Source organism: Moschus berezovskii, chromosome 17, assembly GCF_049115385.1.
Source record: "Moschus berezovskii isolate FMDL1 chromosome 17, NW_MosBer_1.0, whole genome shotgun sequence".
Taxonomy (NCBI): domain Eukaryota; kingdom Metazoa; phylum Chordata; class Mammalia; order Artiodactyla; family Moschidae; genus Moschus; species Moschus berezovskii.
This window is the reverse complement of record NC_142476.1, coordinates 37,424,472-37,444,115: the sequence shown is the minus strand read 5'-3', so window position 1 is coordinate 37,444,115 and position 19,644 is coordinate 37,424,472. Positions and strand designations below refer to the sequence as shown.

General features: G+C 44.5%; 1 protein-coding gene across 5 annotated transcripts in view; it reads right to left on the bottom strand.

Annotated features, from left to right (window-relative positions):
* The window catches only part of AADACL3 (arylacetamide deacetylase like 3), a 109,711-nt gene that overhangs the window by 42,913 nt on the left and 47,154 nt on the right, over positions 1 to 19,644 (bottom strand). For 4 of the 5 annotated variants that reach the window (XM_055419234.2, XM_055419231.2, XM_055419240.2 and 1 more), the window contains one exon: positions 15,160 to 15,392. The gene's annotated coding sequence lies outside the window, so the exon portion shown is untranslated. Of the gene's footprint in view, positions 1 to 15,155; positions 15,393 to 19,644 lie in introns of all 5 variants that reach the window. The other variant, XM_055419232.2, reaches the window with a different exon arrangement.

Below are 19,644 nucleotides of genomic sequence, written 5' to 3'. Positions count from 1 at the left end.
GTAACCTTTATGTATTTCCTCACCCTGCACACATAAGATGTGTGCTCTTTTCTGTATGCAGGATATACTTCAACAAAATTTAAATGTAAATGAAAAAAGACATAATCTTTAACTTTTAAAAATCCACAATCCACTAAATACTCTGCCGCTACTGCTGCTGCTAAGTCGCTTCAGTCATGTCCGACTCTGTGCGACTCCATAGACAGCAGCTCACCAGGCTCCCCCATCCCTGGGATTCTCCAGGCAAGAACACTATATACTCTAGATGATGCCAATTTCTCAGAGTTGCATATCTAACACTCACAAATCAACAGTGAACCATAAAACTAACCTAAGAAGCTCTAAATTGGTGAGTAAACAAAAATTCAAGAGAGAAAGTTGCTGGGGGCTCTAGTAGTCAAAAAATACACTCACTAGCTAGCTGTTCCGGAGAAGGCAATGGCAAGCCACTCCAGTACTCTTGCCTAGAAAATCCCATGGACGGAGGATCCTGGTAGGCTGCAGTCCATGGGGTCGCTAAGAGTCGGACATGACTGAGCAACTTCACTTTCACTTTTCACTTTCACACATTGGAGAAGGAAATGGCAACCCACTCCAGTGTTCTTGCCTGGAGAATCCCAGGGACGGGGGAGCCTGGTGGGCTGCCGTCTATGGGGTCACACAGAGTTGGACACAACTGAAGTGACTTAGCAGCAGCAGCAGCACCTAGCTGTTCATGACATCTTCTCATACAAAAGTGGAAGATGGAAATCAAGATCCAATTTCACTATTCCTTGTTACTGCTTTCCTCCAACAATGCGAGGCAGCATTCAAAATGTTTATGGTAAAGGGACTTGGTCAATGGGGAGACCCCCATATGCTTTAATAGTTACGAGCCTATCCGAGTGAGCCCACGTGGTGCTGACACCTAAACAATGATGTCAGCAGGACTCCAAAGGATGTGAATAAAAATAAAGGCAGGAGCCCATCTACTCCTGCATGACGGAAGTAGGAGGGATAAACTTCCAACACACACTCCCATCTAAGTGTAGCAGCCCTTTCCTCCTCACTGAGGGTGAGGCATTTTCACCTAGAAATTCCAACTCCCTCAATCAGGAAAATAGCACAACCATGCAAGCATGTGGACCCTGCTACCTGGATCAGGGCTTTTACTCTGCACAATGGTTCTGCCTCCTCTTTGTACCTGTCAGATTTCAACCTGGGGACCTTGTTAAAATGCAGGTTTCGAATGGGATTGCAGGCGATTCAGTTTTCTAACATGGTTCTGCCAGTGCTGCTGATCAGCAGTCTCCTCTGGTCAGCCAGGTGATGGAGACCAGCCCTCGTTTATTTCATCAATCTGCTTCCCCTTTGTGGGGAAGGGTTCAGCTGGTAAAACTTTAAGCGCACGGAGGAATCTATGGAGCTTCTCTACGATTACGCAAATACTCAAAACATATAATAAAGAAGCCTTCAAGAAGGGTGAGAGTAGATAGTGTCTCCTCCCACTGCTGTAAAAATACTCCATCCTTGGTTGGTCACATCTGCAGATGCAGAATCCACAGACTCAGACAGCCAACTGCAAGTGGTGTGAGCATCCAAGGATGAAATGCCCTGTGGATACAAAGGGATGACTCAACTTTGCCCTTCTTGGCTATAGGAATTCCATTGTTCTGCATTAGACTTCAGCTCAGGCACCTGTAGGTTATGTGATTTAGGACAAATTACTTAACATCTTTGTACCTCTTTCCTCATCTATAGATCAAAATAATAATGTGTACTTTGTTCTGTGTGTATTAAGTAAAACTTAGTCTGAGCACTCTTATATAACTAAGCAATGTTAATAGATAGTCAGGGCATAAAAGGAAGCCACAGTCATGGAGAGAAAAGGTGAAACAGATATACAAGCAAAATAATAATGATGACAAATAAAAATCACTGTGAATATTAATATGACTTACTGAGTGGCCAATCCTGTACTTCAGCTTCACATGCTGACACTTCGTGCCATTTCACTCACTCCATAACACCACTGTGAGGCAGGCGTTACTGTTATCACTCACTTTATAGACAGGAAAACTAAGCCCAAGAGGCTACTTGTGTGCAAGGAAATTCAATTTTTAACTGGTAAAACAGAGCCAGGATTGAAACCCAGATCTGTTGGATCCCAAACTCCAAAAACAGCAAAATGAGTTTTGAGTCATCTATCATAATCACCTGGAGGGCTTGTTAAAATCATAAACTCCTAAGCCCAAGCCAAGACCCACAAGTGTGATTCTTACACCTGCCACCAGTCCAACCTGCCACCAGTCCACCCAACTGAACTTAGGAACCACTGCCTTCCTCTAGTAATGTGGGGGAACATTCAAAAGACATTTGTTGTGAAGGGATGTGGTCAGTATAAAGACCCTAATGATGCTTTACCAGTTATGAGCACCTCTAAGTGAGCACTTGTAGTGTTGGTTCTTACATTCAATTTAGGGAAACTTGGACGCAGGAGCAGAGAAGGTCAGAAGAGGCCTCCTGGAGTCACCAGTTCACCATGTCGCTGGCCTCCAGTTCATCCACAAATTCAAACGCATCCAAGTGTCTATTACTTCCTCCCTGCTTCCCACCTGGTACTCCTTGGAACTGAGCCTTGGTTGAAGACTTGCTTGAAGCTGAGTGATCCTGCTTTAAATCCCAGATTCCTGGAGCTGAAGGATGAAGCCCATTGTCCTGGAGGAAAATTCAAGGGGTAGCAAGAGACAATTCCTCAGTTGGGAATAGTCCTTGAGATGTTTTTTTCCTTCATGAAGGTGTCTAACGTTTCTTTCTTTCACAGGAAGGACTTAACTTCCCCCTGCTGACACTGGTCTGCTTTGGCCCTTTGACTCATGTGGGCTTCCTAAAATCTCCGGTACTGCAGACCAGAGCAGATCTCACTTTCCATTTGCTTGGGGAGGGTTTAATCCAGGAGACCTTGGTTTCAGCTATTGCTCTGGTTTAATGGTGGTTCTGCCCTAGCTATGATGACAAATTATTCATCATTCTTCACCTGGGTTCTCTAATCTGTAAGAAAGTGTTTTTATGGAATTTCAAAAATCCTTCAGAATATAAGCCCCACCCAGTGAGTGTCCCATTGCTGAATACCCATTCAGTAAATACTGTATCAAAGAAGAGTTAAATGAATCTTTTTAGACATCAGTTGCCCTGCCACATTCTCTCAGCTCACTTGATTTCAGACACAACTACAGTGGACAGTTCCTAGGAGACTCAGACTGGCCTAGTTCTGACCCTCTCCCACCTCAATACCAGCCCTGCAAGTCTTTCTGCCTCCATTTCTGACTCAGCCTCACCTCCACACAACCTCACATTCAACAGAAAGAAGGAACCATTTATCTCTACGTCCCTCAAAAGTTGGACCATAAAGAAGTCTGAGTGCTGAAGAATTGATGCTTTCTAATTGTGGTGCTGGAGAAGACTCTTGAGAGTCCCTTAGGCTGCAAGAGACCAAAACCAGTGATCAAATCAACCCTGAATATTCATTAGAAGGACTGATGCCGAAGCTGAAGTTCCTATACTTTGGCCACCTGATGCGAAGAGTCGACTCATTGGAAAACACCCTGATGATGGGAAAGACTGAAGGCAAGAGGACAAGGGGGCGACAGAGGATGAGATGGTTGGACAACATCACTGACTCAATGGACATGAGCTTGAGCAAATTCTGGGAGACAGTGAAGGACAGGGAAGCCTGGCATGCTGCAGTCCATAGGGTTGCAAAGAGTCAGACTTAGCAACTAAACAACAATCCTCAAATGTTGCCAATTCATGATTCCAGTGTGAGCAAACATTAATGAATTGAACTTATGTCTCTAAAAAGACATCATTAAAGAAGTTAAAACATTAACCATGGGCTAGGTGAATGTACTTGCAATATATGCATCAAGCAAATACTTGTAACTGGACTCATATCCAAAATATATAATTGCTGGAAATCAATCATAAATAAAAGACCAACAACTCATTGTTTTTTTAGATATGGGCAAAAGCTTAAACAGCCAATTGACAAAACAGGATATCCAAAAGCCAATGAGTATATGAAAGTGGTCATCACTATTAGTCATCATGAAAATACAAATTAAAACTAAAATGGATAACATGATACCCATTCAAAACAGCTACAATGTATAATGCTGAAAATAATAAGTATAGGTAAGTATGTAGAGCAACTATAAATCTCATATACTCTGGTAGATGTATAAGTTGGTACAATCACTTTGGAAAACTATGTGGTAATACCTACTAAAGATATGCATTTTTTTTTATGACCCAGAAATTCTACTCTTGATACATACTCAAAGAAATGAATGCTTATATCCACTAAGATATATACAGTAAAGTACAGAGAAACATCATTTAATAGACCCAAACCAGAAACAACCCAAATGTCCACCAGTGGTAGAATGGATAAATAAACTGAGGTATGATTCATCTAATGGAATACTGCACAGGTGTGAAAAAGAATGAACAAATACTCTTAAAAAAAAATAAAAATAAAACAAGGATGAATTTCACAGATGTAATCATGATTAAAGAAGCCAGACACCAGAGATCATACACCCTATGATTCCATGTAAATAGAGTTCACAAAAGGTAAAACTTCTATCTGTGGTAATGTAAGTCAGAATACTGTTTATCTGGATGGCATATTGACAGAGAGTGGCTATAAGGGAGCATTCTGGACTGCTAGAAACATTCTACAACTCCATTTTGGTGATGGTTTCATGGATGTATAAATGTATAAAATTCATTGAGCTGTACACTGAAGACTGACACACTCACAGCATGTAACCTATAGTTCAATTATTAAAGAAGTACCAGGCTTAGATCACATACCCACCCCTGGATCAATCGCTGTGGCCACAAAGCACAATGATGGACGGGCTTGGGCCTGGGTCATATGGTTCAGCCCTCGGACTGGGAATGGACTCCACCCAGACAAAGAATGGACAGACGAGAAAATCTGGAGGTGTTTCTGGAAGATAAGGAAATGGATGTTCTGAAGGAGATAGGCAACTAATTCCCAGTGGTCAGGATGAAGGTGGTCCTCACTATGAGCAAGTAGACTGGGAAAACCCAGTGTTCAAAGAAAGAGAGAGAGAGAGAAATAGTACAGGGAGACACACCCAGAGTAACCTGGCTCCTGACTTTCTAACTCCTGGTTCTCGGGCCCACGAGTGAAGCTACACTCCCTATTTGGGGGTCTGTAAGATTCTGAGAGGAGCTAACCCACGTCCAAGAGGTGGTGGCTGCGTGGGCGCAGGAGGGCCGAGAGGAGCTACCCCACGTTCAAGGTCAGGAGGGGCGGCCTTGAGGAGATACCCCTTGTCCAAGGTAAGGTGCAGCGGCTGCGCTTTGCTGGAGCAGCTGTGAAGAGATATCCCACGATCAAGGTAAGAGAAACCCAAATAAGATGGTAGGTATTGCGAGGGGGCATCAGAGGGCAGACACACTGAAATCATAATCAGAGAAACCTAGTCGATCTGATCATATGGACCACAGCCGAATGTGGTCCACTGGAGAAGGGAATGGCAAACCACTTCAGCATACTTGCCTTGAGAACCCCATGAACAGTATGAAATGGCACAATGATAGGATACTGAATGAGGAATTCCCCAGGTCAGTAAGTGCCCAGTATGCTACTGGAGATCAGTGGAGAAATAACTCTAGAAGGAATGAAGGGATGGAGCAAAAGCAAAACCAATACCCAGCTGTGGATGTGAATGGTGATAGAAGCAAGGTCCGATGCTGTAAAGAGCAATATTGCATAGGAACCTGGAATGTTAGTTCCATGAATCAAGGCAAATTGGAAGTGGTCAAACAGGAGATGGCAAGAGTGAACGTCAACATTCTAGGAATCAGTGAACTAAAATGGACTGGAATAGGTGAATTTAACTCAGATGACCATTATATCTACTACTGTGGGCAGGAATCCCTTAGAAGAAATGGAGTAGCCATCATGGTCAACAAAAGAGTCCGAAATGCAGTACTTGGATGCAATCTTAAAAACGACAGAATGATTTCTGTTCGTTTCCAAGGCAAACCATTCAATATTACAGTAATCCAAGCCTATGCCCCAACCAGTAATGCTGAAGAAGCCGAAGTTGAACAGTTCTATGAAGACCTACAAGACCTTTTAGAACTAACACCCAAAGAAGATGTCCTTTTCATTATAGGGAACTGGAATGCAAAAGTAGGAAGTCAAGAAACACCTGGAGTAACAGGCAAATTTGGCCTTGGAGCATGAAATGAAGCAAGGCAAAGACTAATAGAGTTTTGCCAAAAGAATGCACTGGTCATAGCAAACACCCCCTTCCAACAACACGAGAAGACTCGACACATGGACATCACCAGATGGTCAACACCGAAATCAGATTGATTATATTCTTTGCAGCCAAAGATGGAGAAGCGCTATACAGTTAGCAAAAACAAGACCAGGAGCTGACTGTGGCTCAGATTATGAACTCCTTATTGCCAAATTCAGACTTAAATTGAAGAAAGTAGGGAAAACCACTAGACCATTCAGATATGACCTAAATCAAATCCCTTATGATTATACAGTGGAAGTGAGAAATAGATTTAAGGGACTAGATCTGATAGAGTGCCTGATGAACTATGGACGGAGGTTTGTGACATTGTACGGGAGACAGGGACCAAGACCATCCCCATGGAAAAGAAATGCAAAAAAGCAAAATGGCTGTCTGAGGAGGCCTTAAAAATAGCTGGGAAAGAAGAGAAGCGAAAAGCAAAGGAGAAAAGGAAAGATATAAGCATCTGAATGCAGAGTTCCAAAGAATAGCAAGGAGAGATAAGAAAGCCTTTCTCAGCGATCAGTGCAAGGAAATAGAGGAAAACAACAGAATAGGAAAAACAAGAGATCTCCTCAAGAAAATTAGAGTTTCCAAGGGAACATTTCATGCAAAGATGGGCTCGATAAAGGACAGAAATGGTATGGACCTAACAGAAGCAGAAGATATTAAGAAGAGGTGGCAAGAATACACTGAAGAACCATACAAAAAAGATCTTCACGACCAAGATAATCATGATGGCGTGATCACTGACCTAGAGCCAGACATCTTGGAATGTGAAGTCAAGTGGGCCTTAGAAAGCATCACTACGAACAAAGCCAGTGGAGGTGATGGAATTCCAGTTGAGCCATTTCAAATACTGAAAGATGATGCTGTGAAAGTGCTGCACTCAATATGCCAGCAAATTTGGAAAACTCAGCAGTGGCCACAGGATGGGAAAAGGTCAGTCTTCATTCCAATCCCAAAGAAAGGCAATGCCAAAGAATGCTCAAACTACCGCACAATTGCACTCATCTCACACGCTAGTAAAGTCATGCTCAAAATTCTCCAAGCCAGGCTTCAACAATATGTGAACCGTGAACTCCCAGATGTTCAAGCAGGTTTTAGAAAAGGCAGAGGAACCAGAGATCAAATCGCCAACATCTGCTGGATACTGGAGAAAGCAAGAGAGTTCCAGAAAAACATCTATTTCTGCTTCATTGACTACGCCAAAGCCTTTGACTGTGTGGATCACAACAAACTGTGGAACATTCTGAAAGAGATGGGAATAGCAGACCACCTGACCTGCCTCTTGAGAAACCTGTATCCAGGTCAGGAAGCAACAGTTAGAACTGGACATGGAACAACAGACTGGTTCCAAATAGGAAAAGGAGTATGTCAAGGTTGTATATTGTCACCCTGCTTATTTAACTTATATGCAGAGTACATCATGAGGAACGCTGGGCTGGAAGAAGCACAGGCTGGAATCAAGATTGCCAGGAGAAATATCAATAACCTCAGAGATGCAGATGACACCACCCTTATGGCAGAAAGTGAAGAGGAACTCAAAAGCCTCTTGATGAAAGTGAAAGAGGAGAGTGAAAAGGTTGGCGTGAAGCTCAACATTCAGAAAACAAAGATCATGGCATCTGGTCCCACCACTTCATGGGAAATAGATGGAGAAACAGTGGAAACAGTGTCAGACTTTATATTTTTGGGCTCCAAAATCACTGCAGATGCTGACTGCAGTCATGAAATTAAAAGACGCTTACTCCTTGGAAGGAAAGTTACGACCAACCTAGATAATATATTAAAAAGCAGAGACATTACTTTGCCAACAAAGGTCCATCTAATCAAGGCTATGGTTTTTCCCATGGTCATGTATGGATGTGAGAGTTGGACTGTGAAGAAGGCTGATCGCCGAAGAATTGATGCTTTTGGACTGTGGTGCTGGAGAAGACTCTTGAGAGTCCCTTGGACTGCAAGGAAATCCAACCAGTCCATTCTAAGGGAGATCAGTCCTGGGTGTTCATTGGAAGGACTGATGCTAAAGCTGAAACTCCAATACTTTGGCCACCTCATGCGACGAGTTGACTCACTGGAAAAGACTCTGATGCTGGGAGGGATTGGGGCGGGAGGAGAAGAGGACGACAGAGAATGAGATGGCTGGATGGCATCACCGACTCGATGGACATGAGTTTGAGTGAACTCCGGGAGTTGGTGATGGACAGGGAGGTCTGGCATGCTGTGATTCATGGGGTTGCAGAGTTGGACACAACTGAGTGACTGAACTGAACTGAAGATTCTCCTGTATCTGTGGGGAACTTCTCATTCTTTTTGGCCATTTGGTACATTGAATCTTCTTTTATCGTTTGGGGAAGTTCTCTACATTATGAATCTTGGTGGGAGGCAGAGACACCCGCCACTGTCAATGATGAAAATGCCAAATGCTCACATTCCCAGCCTTACTTGAAGCTAGAATGCAGTTGGGTGATACAGGCCAAAGGAGAGCACCACTCCTGAACTGCAGGGCCCAGAGGCACATCCATTCTGGACAACGGTCCAGCAGTGCTCAAGAAGTCCAGCCCAGGGCTCGGGGTGTTGGAGGAGTGAGTGGCAGTGGCCCGTGCCCAATAGTGTAAGCCTGTGGTCCTCATACTGTGCTACCTTTGCCTGGTGAGGCCTCACACCTAGGTCTCCAGCCTTCCTGAAAATCTTATACTTGATTCAGCATCCTTTCAATAGTTCTTTTGTGGCCTTGATCAACCAGAATTACTGTGTGCTATTTAAAACCAGGAACCCTAAATGATAACAGTTAGTTCCAAAAAATTTCCCTTTTACTTTATACTAGTTGTGGAAGGTTCTATTGCTTACAACATGGAGAAAAACAAGCCTGAATCCACAGAAGTGATTCTACCATATGAATTATCCAGGCTACTAGGAAGATGTTTGGCGGCAAACAGGCCCTTTACCAGCCCACAAATCACATGATAAGAGGGAAGGGATGGAGCTAATAGATGCAGATGACTGTTAGGGCTTCTTCTTGCATTATGTTCGGTTCTTGTAATAGACCCAACAGATGGTACTGTATCCTTATACTAGGACTGCCATAATATACCAAATACTGGATAGTTGAGATGACAGGAATTTATTTTCTCACCATCCCACAGGCAAGAAGTCCAAGATCAAGGTGCTGGACAATTCAGCTTCTAGCGATGTCTCTCTTCCTGGCTTGTAGCCAGCCACCTTCCCACTGTGTCCTCATAAGGTTTTTCTCTGTTGCATGCATGGAGAGACAGACGGAGATACATAGATAGAGAAGCAGAGAACAGAGGTCTCTGGTATCTCTTCTCCTTGTAAGAACCTCAGTCCTGTTGGATTACGATAGGTTAACCATATGACCTCATTTAACCTTATTACCTCTTTAGAGGCCCTGTTTCCAAACAAAGTCACACTGGTGCCGAGGATTCCAATATATGAGTTTTGGGAGACACAATTCAGTCTATAACAGGTATTGTCCCAACACTGAAGAAGAGAAACATGAGGTTAAAACCCTTGTCCAAGGTCTGAATGAAGCCTTTGCACCTTCCAGCCTCACTTGTGGTGGTGGTGGTTTAGTTACTAAGTTGTGACTCTTAAGATCCTATGGACCGTAGCCTGCCAGGCTCCTCTGTCCATGGTATTCTCCAGTCATGAATACTGGAATGGGTTGCCATTTCCTTCTCCAGGAGATCTTCCCAAGTTAGGAATCGAACCCCGGTTTCTTGCATTGCAGGCAGATTCTTTCCCGACTGAGCTACAATGAAGCAGGTAGAAAGTATCAAATCCTAGAAACACAAGCTTGCAAAGCACCAGATGAAGAGTATGTGGTTGACACAGAGCAGTAAGAAACGAACAACATGGGATGATGTCAGTGTGCCTGTCCAATCTTCAGCCCTGAAGTCAGTGACTGGAATAGCCCAAACTCACCCACTGGCGCCTCTCTGAGCTCCAGCTGTATCCATGGTTGGCACACTGCTTTTTCTTGAATCTCTTCATACTGGGTCCAACGTTTGGGGCCTTATTCTCACACTACTTTGTGAATGCTGACAAAATCTCTCTCTTTGACAGAACAGTCAGGTTCCTTCAGAGCCACTGTACCAAGCCTCCTTCAGCCTGCTGGGTCCAGTTTAGCAAAGAATCCACTAAGCCAGTCAATCAAGAATCAGCTCATCTTTTATATCCAATAAAGACTGAAGGCAGAAAAAGAGTGTGACAAAGGATGAGATGGTTGGATGGCATCACCAATGTAATGGATATGAACTTGGGCAAACTCTGGGAGACGGTGAGGGACAGAGAGGCCTGGCGTGCTGCAGTCCATGTGTCTCAAAGAGATGGACACGACTAGGCAACTGAACAACAAAAACTAGTTCCTCTACCTTTGGCATTTAATCAAGAGTCTCAATAATTTTCCATCTATTCCCTCACCTGCCCTTTGGCTATAAGTCCCCACTGTTACATTAAAAAGTTGAATTCAATCTCTCTCACTATTGCAGTAAACTTAAAGTCTTCCTTGCCATTTTAAATCTCAGGATAATTTTTCTTCAACAGTTTACTAGGGGTGAGACCAACACCTCACATTCCTCTTTACATGTCTCCACAGAACTTAGCAAGTAACCCAACTGGGGGGTTGTCAAGAGGTGAGCAATGTGCAAGTAGTTAAGTGACAGCAAAGAACCCCAGGGACCAGCTACAGAGAAAAATCAAAAGCACCTTGATACCTATGAAGAGTGGCAGGTAGGATCAACTTGGAACAGAAGGATGGAGGAGAACAAAGGGGATAAAACAGGGGTGCCTGGCACATGTCAAAATCAAAGGGAACCACCTTACACTGCCGTTTTGGGCCACTCTAGATGCAAAGGGCCCCAACCTTGAAGGTCCCCCCGTCCTGGGCTGGGCCTGAGAACCCCAGATCTAAGAGGCAGCATTTGGCAGATGAACAAACACAGGATGACTGCTCTGGCCCTGGTTTTGCTACTCTTAGTTGTATGTCGCTGAACCATGCTGATCCTCTCTCCATGTGTGAAATGAGAGTAACAGCTCCCTCACAGGTACAAGGAGAGAAATATGTAAAAAGTTTTTTTTTTTTTTCTTTTTCAGTAGTGAGATCTTCAAGCTGGTTTTAGAAGAAGCAGAGGAACCAGAGATCAAATTGCCAATATCCACTGGATCATCGAAAAAGCAAGAGAGTTCCAGAGAAACATCTATTTCTGCTTCATTGACTACGCCAAAGCCTTTGACTGTGTGGATCACAATAAACTGTGGAACATTCTGAAAGAGATGGGAATAGCAGACCACCTGACCTGCCTCCTGAGAAACCTGTATGCAGGTCAGGAAGCAACAGTTAGAACTGGACATGGAACAACAGACTGGTTCCAAATAGGAAAAGGAGTGTGTCAAGGCTGTATATTGTCACCCTGCTTATTTAACTTCTATGCAGAATACATCATGAGAAACGCTGGGCTGGAAGAAGCACAAGCTGGAATCAAGATTGCCGGGAGAAATATCAATAACCTCAGATATGCAGATAACACCACCCTTATGGCAGAAAGTGAATAGGAACTAAAAAGCCTCTTGATGAAAGTGAAAGAGGAGAGTAAAAAACTTGGCTTAAAGCTCAACACTCAGAAAACTAAGATCATGGCATCTGGTCCCATCACTTCATGGGAAATGGATGGGGAAACAATGGAAACAGTGTCAGACTTTATTTTTTTGGGCTCCAAAATCACTGCAGATGGTGACTGCAGCCATGAAATTAAAAGACGCTTACTCCTTGGAAGGAAAGTTATGACCAACCTAGATAGTATATTAAAAAGCAGAGACATTACTTTGCCAACCAAGGTCTGTCTAGTCAAAGCTATGGTTCTTCCAGTGGTCATGTATGGATGTGAGAGTTGGACTGTGAAGAAAGCTGAGCACCAAAGAATTAATGCTTTTGAACTGTGGTGTTGTAGAAGACTCTTGAGAGTCCCTTGGATTGCAAGGACATCCAACCAGTCCATCCTAGAGGAGATCAGTCCTGGTTGTTCATTGGAAGGACTGATGCTAAAGCTGAAACTCCAATACTTTGGCCACCTCATGTGAAGGGTTGATTCTGATGCTGGGAAGGATTGGGGGCGGGAGGAGAAGGGGACAACAGAGGATGAGATGGCTAGATGGCATCACCGACACAATGCATATGAGTTTGGGTGAACTCCAGGAGTTGGTGACAGACAGGGAGGCCTGGCGTGCTGCGATTCATGGGGTCGCAAAGAGTTGGACATGACTTAGTGACTGAACTGCACTGAACTGATAACTTACTGAAAAGAATGTAAATGCTTTTTCCAGGTAGAATGAAGGAGCTGGGCAGAGTGCATGTTTTTGTTTGTTCTCTTCTCAGTAGACTGTTTCCAAGTGTGCACATCTGCAGGCCTGCTGAAATTTTTAAAGAGTGACTTGTGTAAAACTGGTGCATAGGAGAGAACAGATGTCACTGTCACGATTTGGCTGAGAGGCACATGTACCCACAGCAGTCTGATGGGGGCAGGTAGAGAAAAAACAAGACTGTAGGAGTGGCCCCTTTGGGGGTTGGTGTACTCCCCAAATCTACATCCAGTGGGTGAAGCCAACTCAGGCATCTTTTGGGTTCATCCTTATGTCCAAAAGCAGTGGGCGGTCGCTGGGACATGGTGGGTAGTGGGCAAGTGGCAGCATAGTTCCCTGGGCAGGCAGAGGCCAGGCTATTGGGTGGGTGGTGGCAGCAGGGCTGAGGGTGGTCTGACCAGTCTATGACAGGGGCCTGGCCTACAGCTGGGGCTCAGGACACAGTCAGATTTGGAGGAGAGGGGTTCTGGGGCAGTAGTGTGCTGCAGAGCAAGGTGCCAGCCCCTGGTGGCAGGTAACTGAACCGCTATTTGTGGAACAAACAAAAGCATTGTAAAGGGATGGGAGGGAACCTGAGGGCAGGAAGAGGAGGCCACCAAAGGGACTGTGGTGGGAGAGGGCAGCGTGCAAGAGTCTGCCCCCACCCCCCTCCAGGGCCCAAAGGTCTTCAGGCCTAGCAACCAACAACCTTCATTGTCATCAAAATACTGTGTCATTTCATCCAGGGCGTTACGACTGCTATTTTTAAAACACACACATTCCTGGTGGAAGGTGAGTATCCTCAGCCCGCAATTTCTGAAACCTCTGTAATCATCATAACACTGAGACTGCAAACAGACAAGAACAAACACTGAGGCTGTGTTATTATCTCTATTTTACAGACAGAGCAAGGTAGTTTCTTGGGTCAGCATTTGCCAAATTGTGATCCATGAGATGGTAATGATAGTGCTGAGCAATGAGGGGCTGAGGATTAAAAAAACATTTCTGTAGCCAAACATTTGAAAAATAATGCTAGAGAGTCTCGTGTTCATGAGCACAGACTTAGGAGTCAGAGAGACCTAGATTTGAGGCCTGGTTCCATTAGCCAGGGAGCTTGAGCAAATAGTAGACTTGACTGCCTCATCTGTAAAATGGAAATAATAAAACACCAACTACATAAGGTTGCTGTGAAGCAAAGCCAGTGCAAATAAAATCCTCAATAAATGTGAGCTCTTACTGGCTTTGCAGCAGGTTAAATACTGTTAACACTGTAAACCTGGTCCTATAGTTCTAACAAGGAGATTGATTTTGTTTAAGAAAACACCTTTATAAACCACTTGGAGGAGAGGATAGAGATGAGACTTAAGTTATAGACAGTAATAAGAAGTTAAGACAGTAATAGCTAAGACCAAAACCTGGAAAATGAGGTTGGAAAAAACCAGGGTCCCATAGTGGGTGGGTCCCCAGTAAGGGGTCGACTGATTTCTCACTCAGGCTGGCATAATGGCATAGAGCTTAGGGCCACAGGGACAAGACCGCCCCCCCCACCAGCTAGAGTCTTCACCTCCCTCTTTTGGGTACTACTCCACCCAATGGCACCCCACTCCAGTACTCTTGCCTGGAAAATCCCATGGATGGAGAAGCCTGAAAGGCTACAGTCCATGGGGTCACTGAGGGTTGGACACGACTGAGCGACTTCACTTCACTTTCACTTTTCACTTTCATGCATTGGAGAAGGAAATGGCAACCCACTCCAGTGTTCTTGCCTGGAGAATCCCAGGGACGGGGGAGCCTGGTGGGCTGCCGTCTATGGGGTCACACAGAGTTGGACACATTTGAAGTGACTTAGCAGCAGCAGCCACCCCTTTACACACACACACTCACACATACATAACTCCTTCCTAGGAAGAAAGCCATATGTTCCAATTGAGTAGAGATCCTACTAATCTACTTTTCTTTCTTCCTCTTCACTCCCTGAACTTTTTCTAAAGAAGCCTGTTTCTGTAAGATTTATTTGCAATGAAAGGTAATACCTTAGTAACTAGATATAAAAGCAAAACACTTCTTTAAAAAATATTAAAGACTCTGCTCAGTTAGTACAAGCTCCAGAAAGTGTTTCCTGACCACTCCCAGGTTAGGTACCCCTCTCCTGAGCTTCCAGAATACCCCTCTACACCAACTCAACCAGCTGAAATTATTCAAGTGTTTGTCTCATTTGTCTTAACCAGGTATCAAGCTTCAGGTGTGCAGGGGCCCTGACTTCCTCCTCGAGGTAATCCCAGCAGCTCATTTCACAGCTGACAGGCAATACTTTGGCACTGACGGATCTACAACTGAATCTGAACATCTCCCAAGGAGAAGAGCCCTCGACAAGAGACAGGTAGGGTCTGAAATGCTATCCACCGCCTCCCTGCAGTATGGATGCTCAGACAGTGCACCTTCCAAGGCCCAGAGCAGCGTTCTTACTTACTACATCCTGGAAATCCCCTGGTCACGGGCTTTTGGAGTGACGTCCAGTATGCAGATACTCAGGGCCTGGTCTTGGTGAGCAGCAGCGACGATGCCTTGTGTGAAAGTTCCACAGGCAGCATAGGGATCTTTCATTAGTCATTTCAATGCACACAGCTGTTAGGAATCTGGTGAAGTTTTATTTGGCTGGGGGGAGTGCACTTTCCACTTGTGGGCATCTTGAAAACTTTCACACTAAAAAAGAAAAACAAACCAAAACAAAGTTGAGAAAGTCATCACAGTCCAAAATGGGAAGCCAGAAATTGAGGGTAGAGAGGCTAGGGCAGCAAATATAACAGAAAGAGGCCTGAACATAAACCAAAGACCTAAGTTCCCAGGCAGCCCTGCCACTTCCAGGTGTTCCATGGGCAAGTCAGCCCCTGCTCTCAGGATCTTCCCATGTGAAGAGAGATATCAATGCCTCCCTAGGAGGTGGGGAAGATTAGTGGGTGTGAAAGCCTGGGCCGACTGCCAGGCAGTATTCAAAGATAGACATTATTTCCAGCTACAGAGGCAGAAGACAGAGAGTTCATAGAAAAGAGAGGAGGATGAATGCTGGGGAAGAGACACTGATTGAACCAGCTTCCACACCTTGCTGCATGCGTGCATGCTAAGTCGCTTCAGTTGTGTCTGACTCTGCAATCCTATGGACCCGTAGCCCACCAGGCTCCTCTGTCCATGGGATTCTCCAGGCAAGAATATTGGAGTGGGTTGCCATGCCCTCTTCCAGGGGATCTTCCCGCCCCCGGGATCAAACCCGCGTCTTTTATGTCTCCTGCATTGGCAGGTGGGTTCTTTAACACTAGCACCACCTGGGAAGTCCACGACTCTCTACAGTGCCTGCAAAAGATCCATGCAGAAAGGAAGAGAGGACAAGAGAAAACAGCCACGGGCCAGAGTCGGGTCAGGTGGGCCAGGAGTGGACTCCCCTCGTGTCTCTGCTATAACGGACTGAAGGAATTTTTAAGATTTTTTTTTTTAAGTAGGCTTCTAACTCCACTGTTACCCTGGCCTCAATCCTCCTCTGATTTTAACCTCAGTTTGTTCATGTTTAAAATGAAAAGCTGGATCCAAACACAATTCAGTTGGCCTGTCCTTTGGCAGCATCCCTATGCTTTTCCCACTGGTTCTTCCCTCATGACACACCTGTCACATGTGTTTACTGAATGAGCTGCATGCAACAGAATGCAAGTAAAAAGCCCTTGTTTTCTCCTTGTCCTTTCAGCCCCACTATCTGGATATGTGTTTTCCCTGCCATTTGGATGAAAGCTGAACAATACTATGGATTTTCTAACCACTCTTAGGCGTGAAACAAAGAGGTCCTTTGTCTTGCCTTTAAAAGACCAGCCATTTTGTCTCTTCAGTCTTGGAAATCCACTGTACAGAGGAGGAGGGCGTGGACTTCATTATTTCCCCTGTTTTGCCTCTTCACCTCCCCTCGTTAGCCGCTAATTCTCAACCTGAAGTGCTGGGAGAGAGGGAACTGGGGGTAAAGACACAGTTGTTCATGGCTCCTAATGTCACCACACTGTCTTAGGGTTCTCTGAACTTGGCAAAGTTAAAACACTTAACTTTCCTCTGCTGCTGCTGCTGCTGCTGCTAAGTCACTTCAGTCGTGTCCGACTCTGTGTGACCCCATAGACAGAAGCCCACCAGGCTCCCCCATCCCTGGGATTCTCCAGGCAAGAACACTGGAGTGGGTTGTCATTTCCTTCTCCAATGTGTGAAAGTGAAAAGTGAAAGTGAAGTCGCTCAGTCGTGTCCGACCCTTAGCGACCCCATGGACTGCAGCCTACCAGGCTCCTCCATCCATGGGATTTTCTAGGCAAGAGTACTGGAGTGGCTTGCCATTAACTTTCCTCTAGGGCTGCTTTTAGACATGTTGCAGTAAGATGATATGGCCATCAGGTGGCGGTAAAGGTCTTTTTTCCTTAGAAGAACCTGCAATCAGGGTTAAAATGACTACGTAATTTCCCTAAGATGCTAAATTTCCTTCAGAAAGTTAAATATGCAAATATGCCTTCCCTCTATTTAAAAATGAAACAAACAAACAAAAATACACGACACTACAAACATATCAATCTGACTAGCATACCTATATATTTTTTAATGATGCTAATAACCATTCAAACTACTGCACAATTGCACTCATCTCACATGCTAGTAAAGTCATGCTCAAATTTCTTCAAGCCAGGCTGCAGCAATAGGTGAACCGTGAACTTTCAGATGTTCAAGCAGGTTTTAGAAAAGGCAGAGGAACCAGAGATCAAATTGCCAACATCCACTGGATCATGGAGAAAGCAAGAGAGTTCCAGAAAAACATCTATTTCTGCTTCATTGACTAAGCCAAACCTTTTGACTGTGTGGATCACAATAAACTGTGGAACATTCTGAAAGAGATGGAATACCAGACCACCTGACCTGCCTCCTGAGAAACCTGTATGCAGGTCAGGAAGCAACAGTTAGAACTGGACATGGAACAACAGACTGGTTCCAAATAGGAAAAGGAGTATGTCAAGGTTGTATATTGTCACCCTGGTTATTTATCTTATATGCAGAGAACATCATGAGGAACGCTGGGCTGGAAGAAGCACAAGCTAGAATCAAGATTGCCAGGAGAAATATCAATAACCTCAGAGATGCAGATGACACCACCCTATGGCAGAAAGTGAAGAGGAACTAAAAAGCCTCTTGATGAAAGTGAAAGAGGAGAGTAAAAAGGTTGGCTTGAAGCTCAACATTCAGAAAACAAAGATCATGGCATCTGGTCCCATCACTTCACGGGAAATAGATGGGGAAACAGTGTCAGATTTTTGGGGCTCCAAAATCACTGGGGATGCTGATTGCAGCCATGAAATTAAAAGACGCTTACTCCTTGGAAGGAAAGTTATGACCAACCTAGATAGTATATTAAAAAGCAGAGACATTACTTTGCCAACAAAGGTCTGTCTAGTCAAGGCTATGTTTTTTCCCGTGGTCATGTATGGATGTGAGAGTTGGACTGTGAAGAAAGCTGAGCGCCAAAGAATTGATGCTTTTGAACTGTGGTGCTGGAGAAGACTCTTGAGAGTCCCTTGGACTGCAAGGAGATCCAACCAGTCCATTCTAAAGATCAGTCCTGGGTGTTCATTGGAAGGACTGATGCTAAAGCTGAAACTCCAATACTTTGGCCACCTCATGCGAAGAGCTGACTCACTGGAAAAGACTCTGATGCTCGGAAGGATTGGGGGCGGGAGGAGAAGGGGATGACAGAGAATGAGATGGCTGGATGGCATCACTGACTTGATGGACATGAGTTTGAGTGAACTCCGGGAGTTGGTGATGGACAGGGAGGCCTGGCGTGCTGTGATTCATGGGGTCGCAGAGTTGGATACGACTGAGCAACTGAACTGAATAAACATTCAAAAGTTTAGTCAGACTCCTGAAACTTTTTTTAAGCCCATCTGTAAATGTTTTGTAAAATCTCGTTTTAGCAAGAATGCTAATAAATCAGTTTAACTGGAAATCCCACCCTCAATATCTGATCACCATCAATGACTGATCAGGTTCCTCATCCTCCAGCATTCTGAGGTAATGTCTGATCACCCTGGCTGTCTTTAGCAAGACTCCTGTTAGTCGATTTAACCATATTCCTCTTTAACCCTGGTGTTCCTCTTAGTAATTGTCCATACACTGGCCCCCATCTGCTTCTTGGCTATAGATACCACTTGCCCATATTGCAGTGGTCCCTGTACCTATTACAACTGAATAAAGTTGTATTCTGAATAAAACTTTGTATTCTGAATATTTAAAGTCCTGAATAAAGTCTGCGTTAGTAGGGAACAAACTTTCAAAGAGAAATCTCCGAAGAAATTAATTAAAGATATAATTTATCAATTCTCCCCCCTCTCCCAGTTAATACCATGTGATTCTAAATCTTGTTCCTAGATTTCACTTATAATTTACCTTCCCCTAAATTAGATTCAGAAACTTTCACCAAGGGCTCCCTGTAAGGCATATTGCCATTTAAAGGACTTCAAGGGTGCTGGCTCCAGCGTTCTTGCCTTGAGAATCCCAGGGACAGGGGAGCCTGGTGGGCTGCCGTCTATGGGGTCGCACAGAGTCAGACACGACTGAAGTGACTTAGCAGCAGCAGCATGGGTGCTGGGATCCCTTGCTGAGTTGTGTCTTTGCTGAGGGGGAAATATTAAGTACCTCATTCTGAAAGCAATGTGCTCAGAACATGAAATAAAACTAAAGATATAAGATGCACTGAGACTTTGCTGCTGTGGGCTGGAGGGTTCAGAGAAGGTTTTCATGTAGGAGCTGGACTGACAGCAGAATCTTGAAAGGGTTCCAGTACAAGATGGCACCTAGAAGGCACCTGAACGCACCTCCTCTCATGGACACACCAAACTGTAGATACACACGAGGCAACTCCCTCTGAAAGAAAACCAGAAATCAGCAG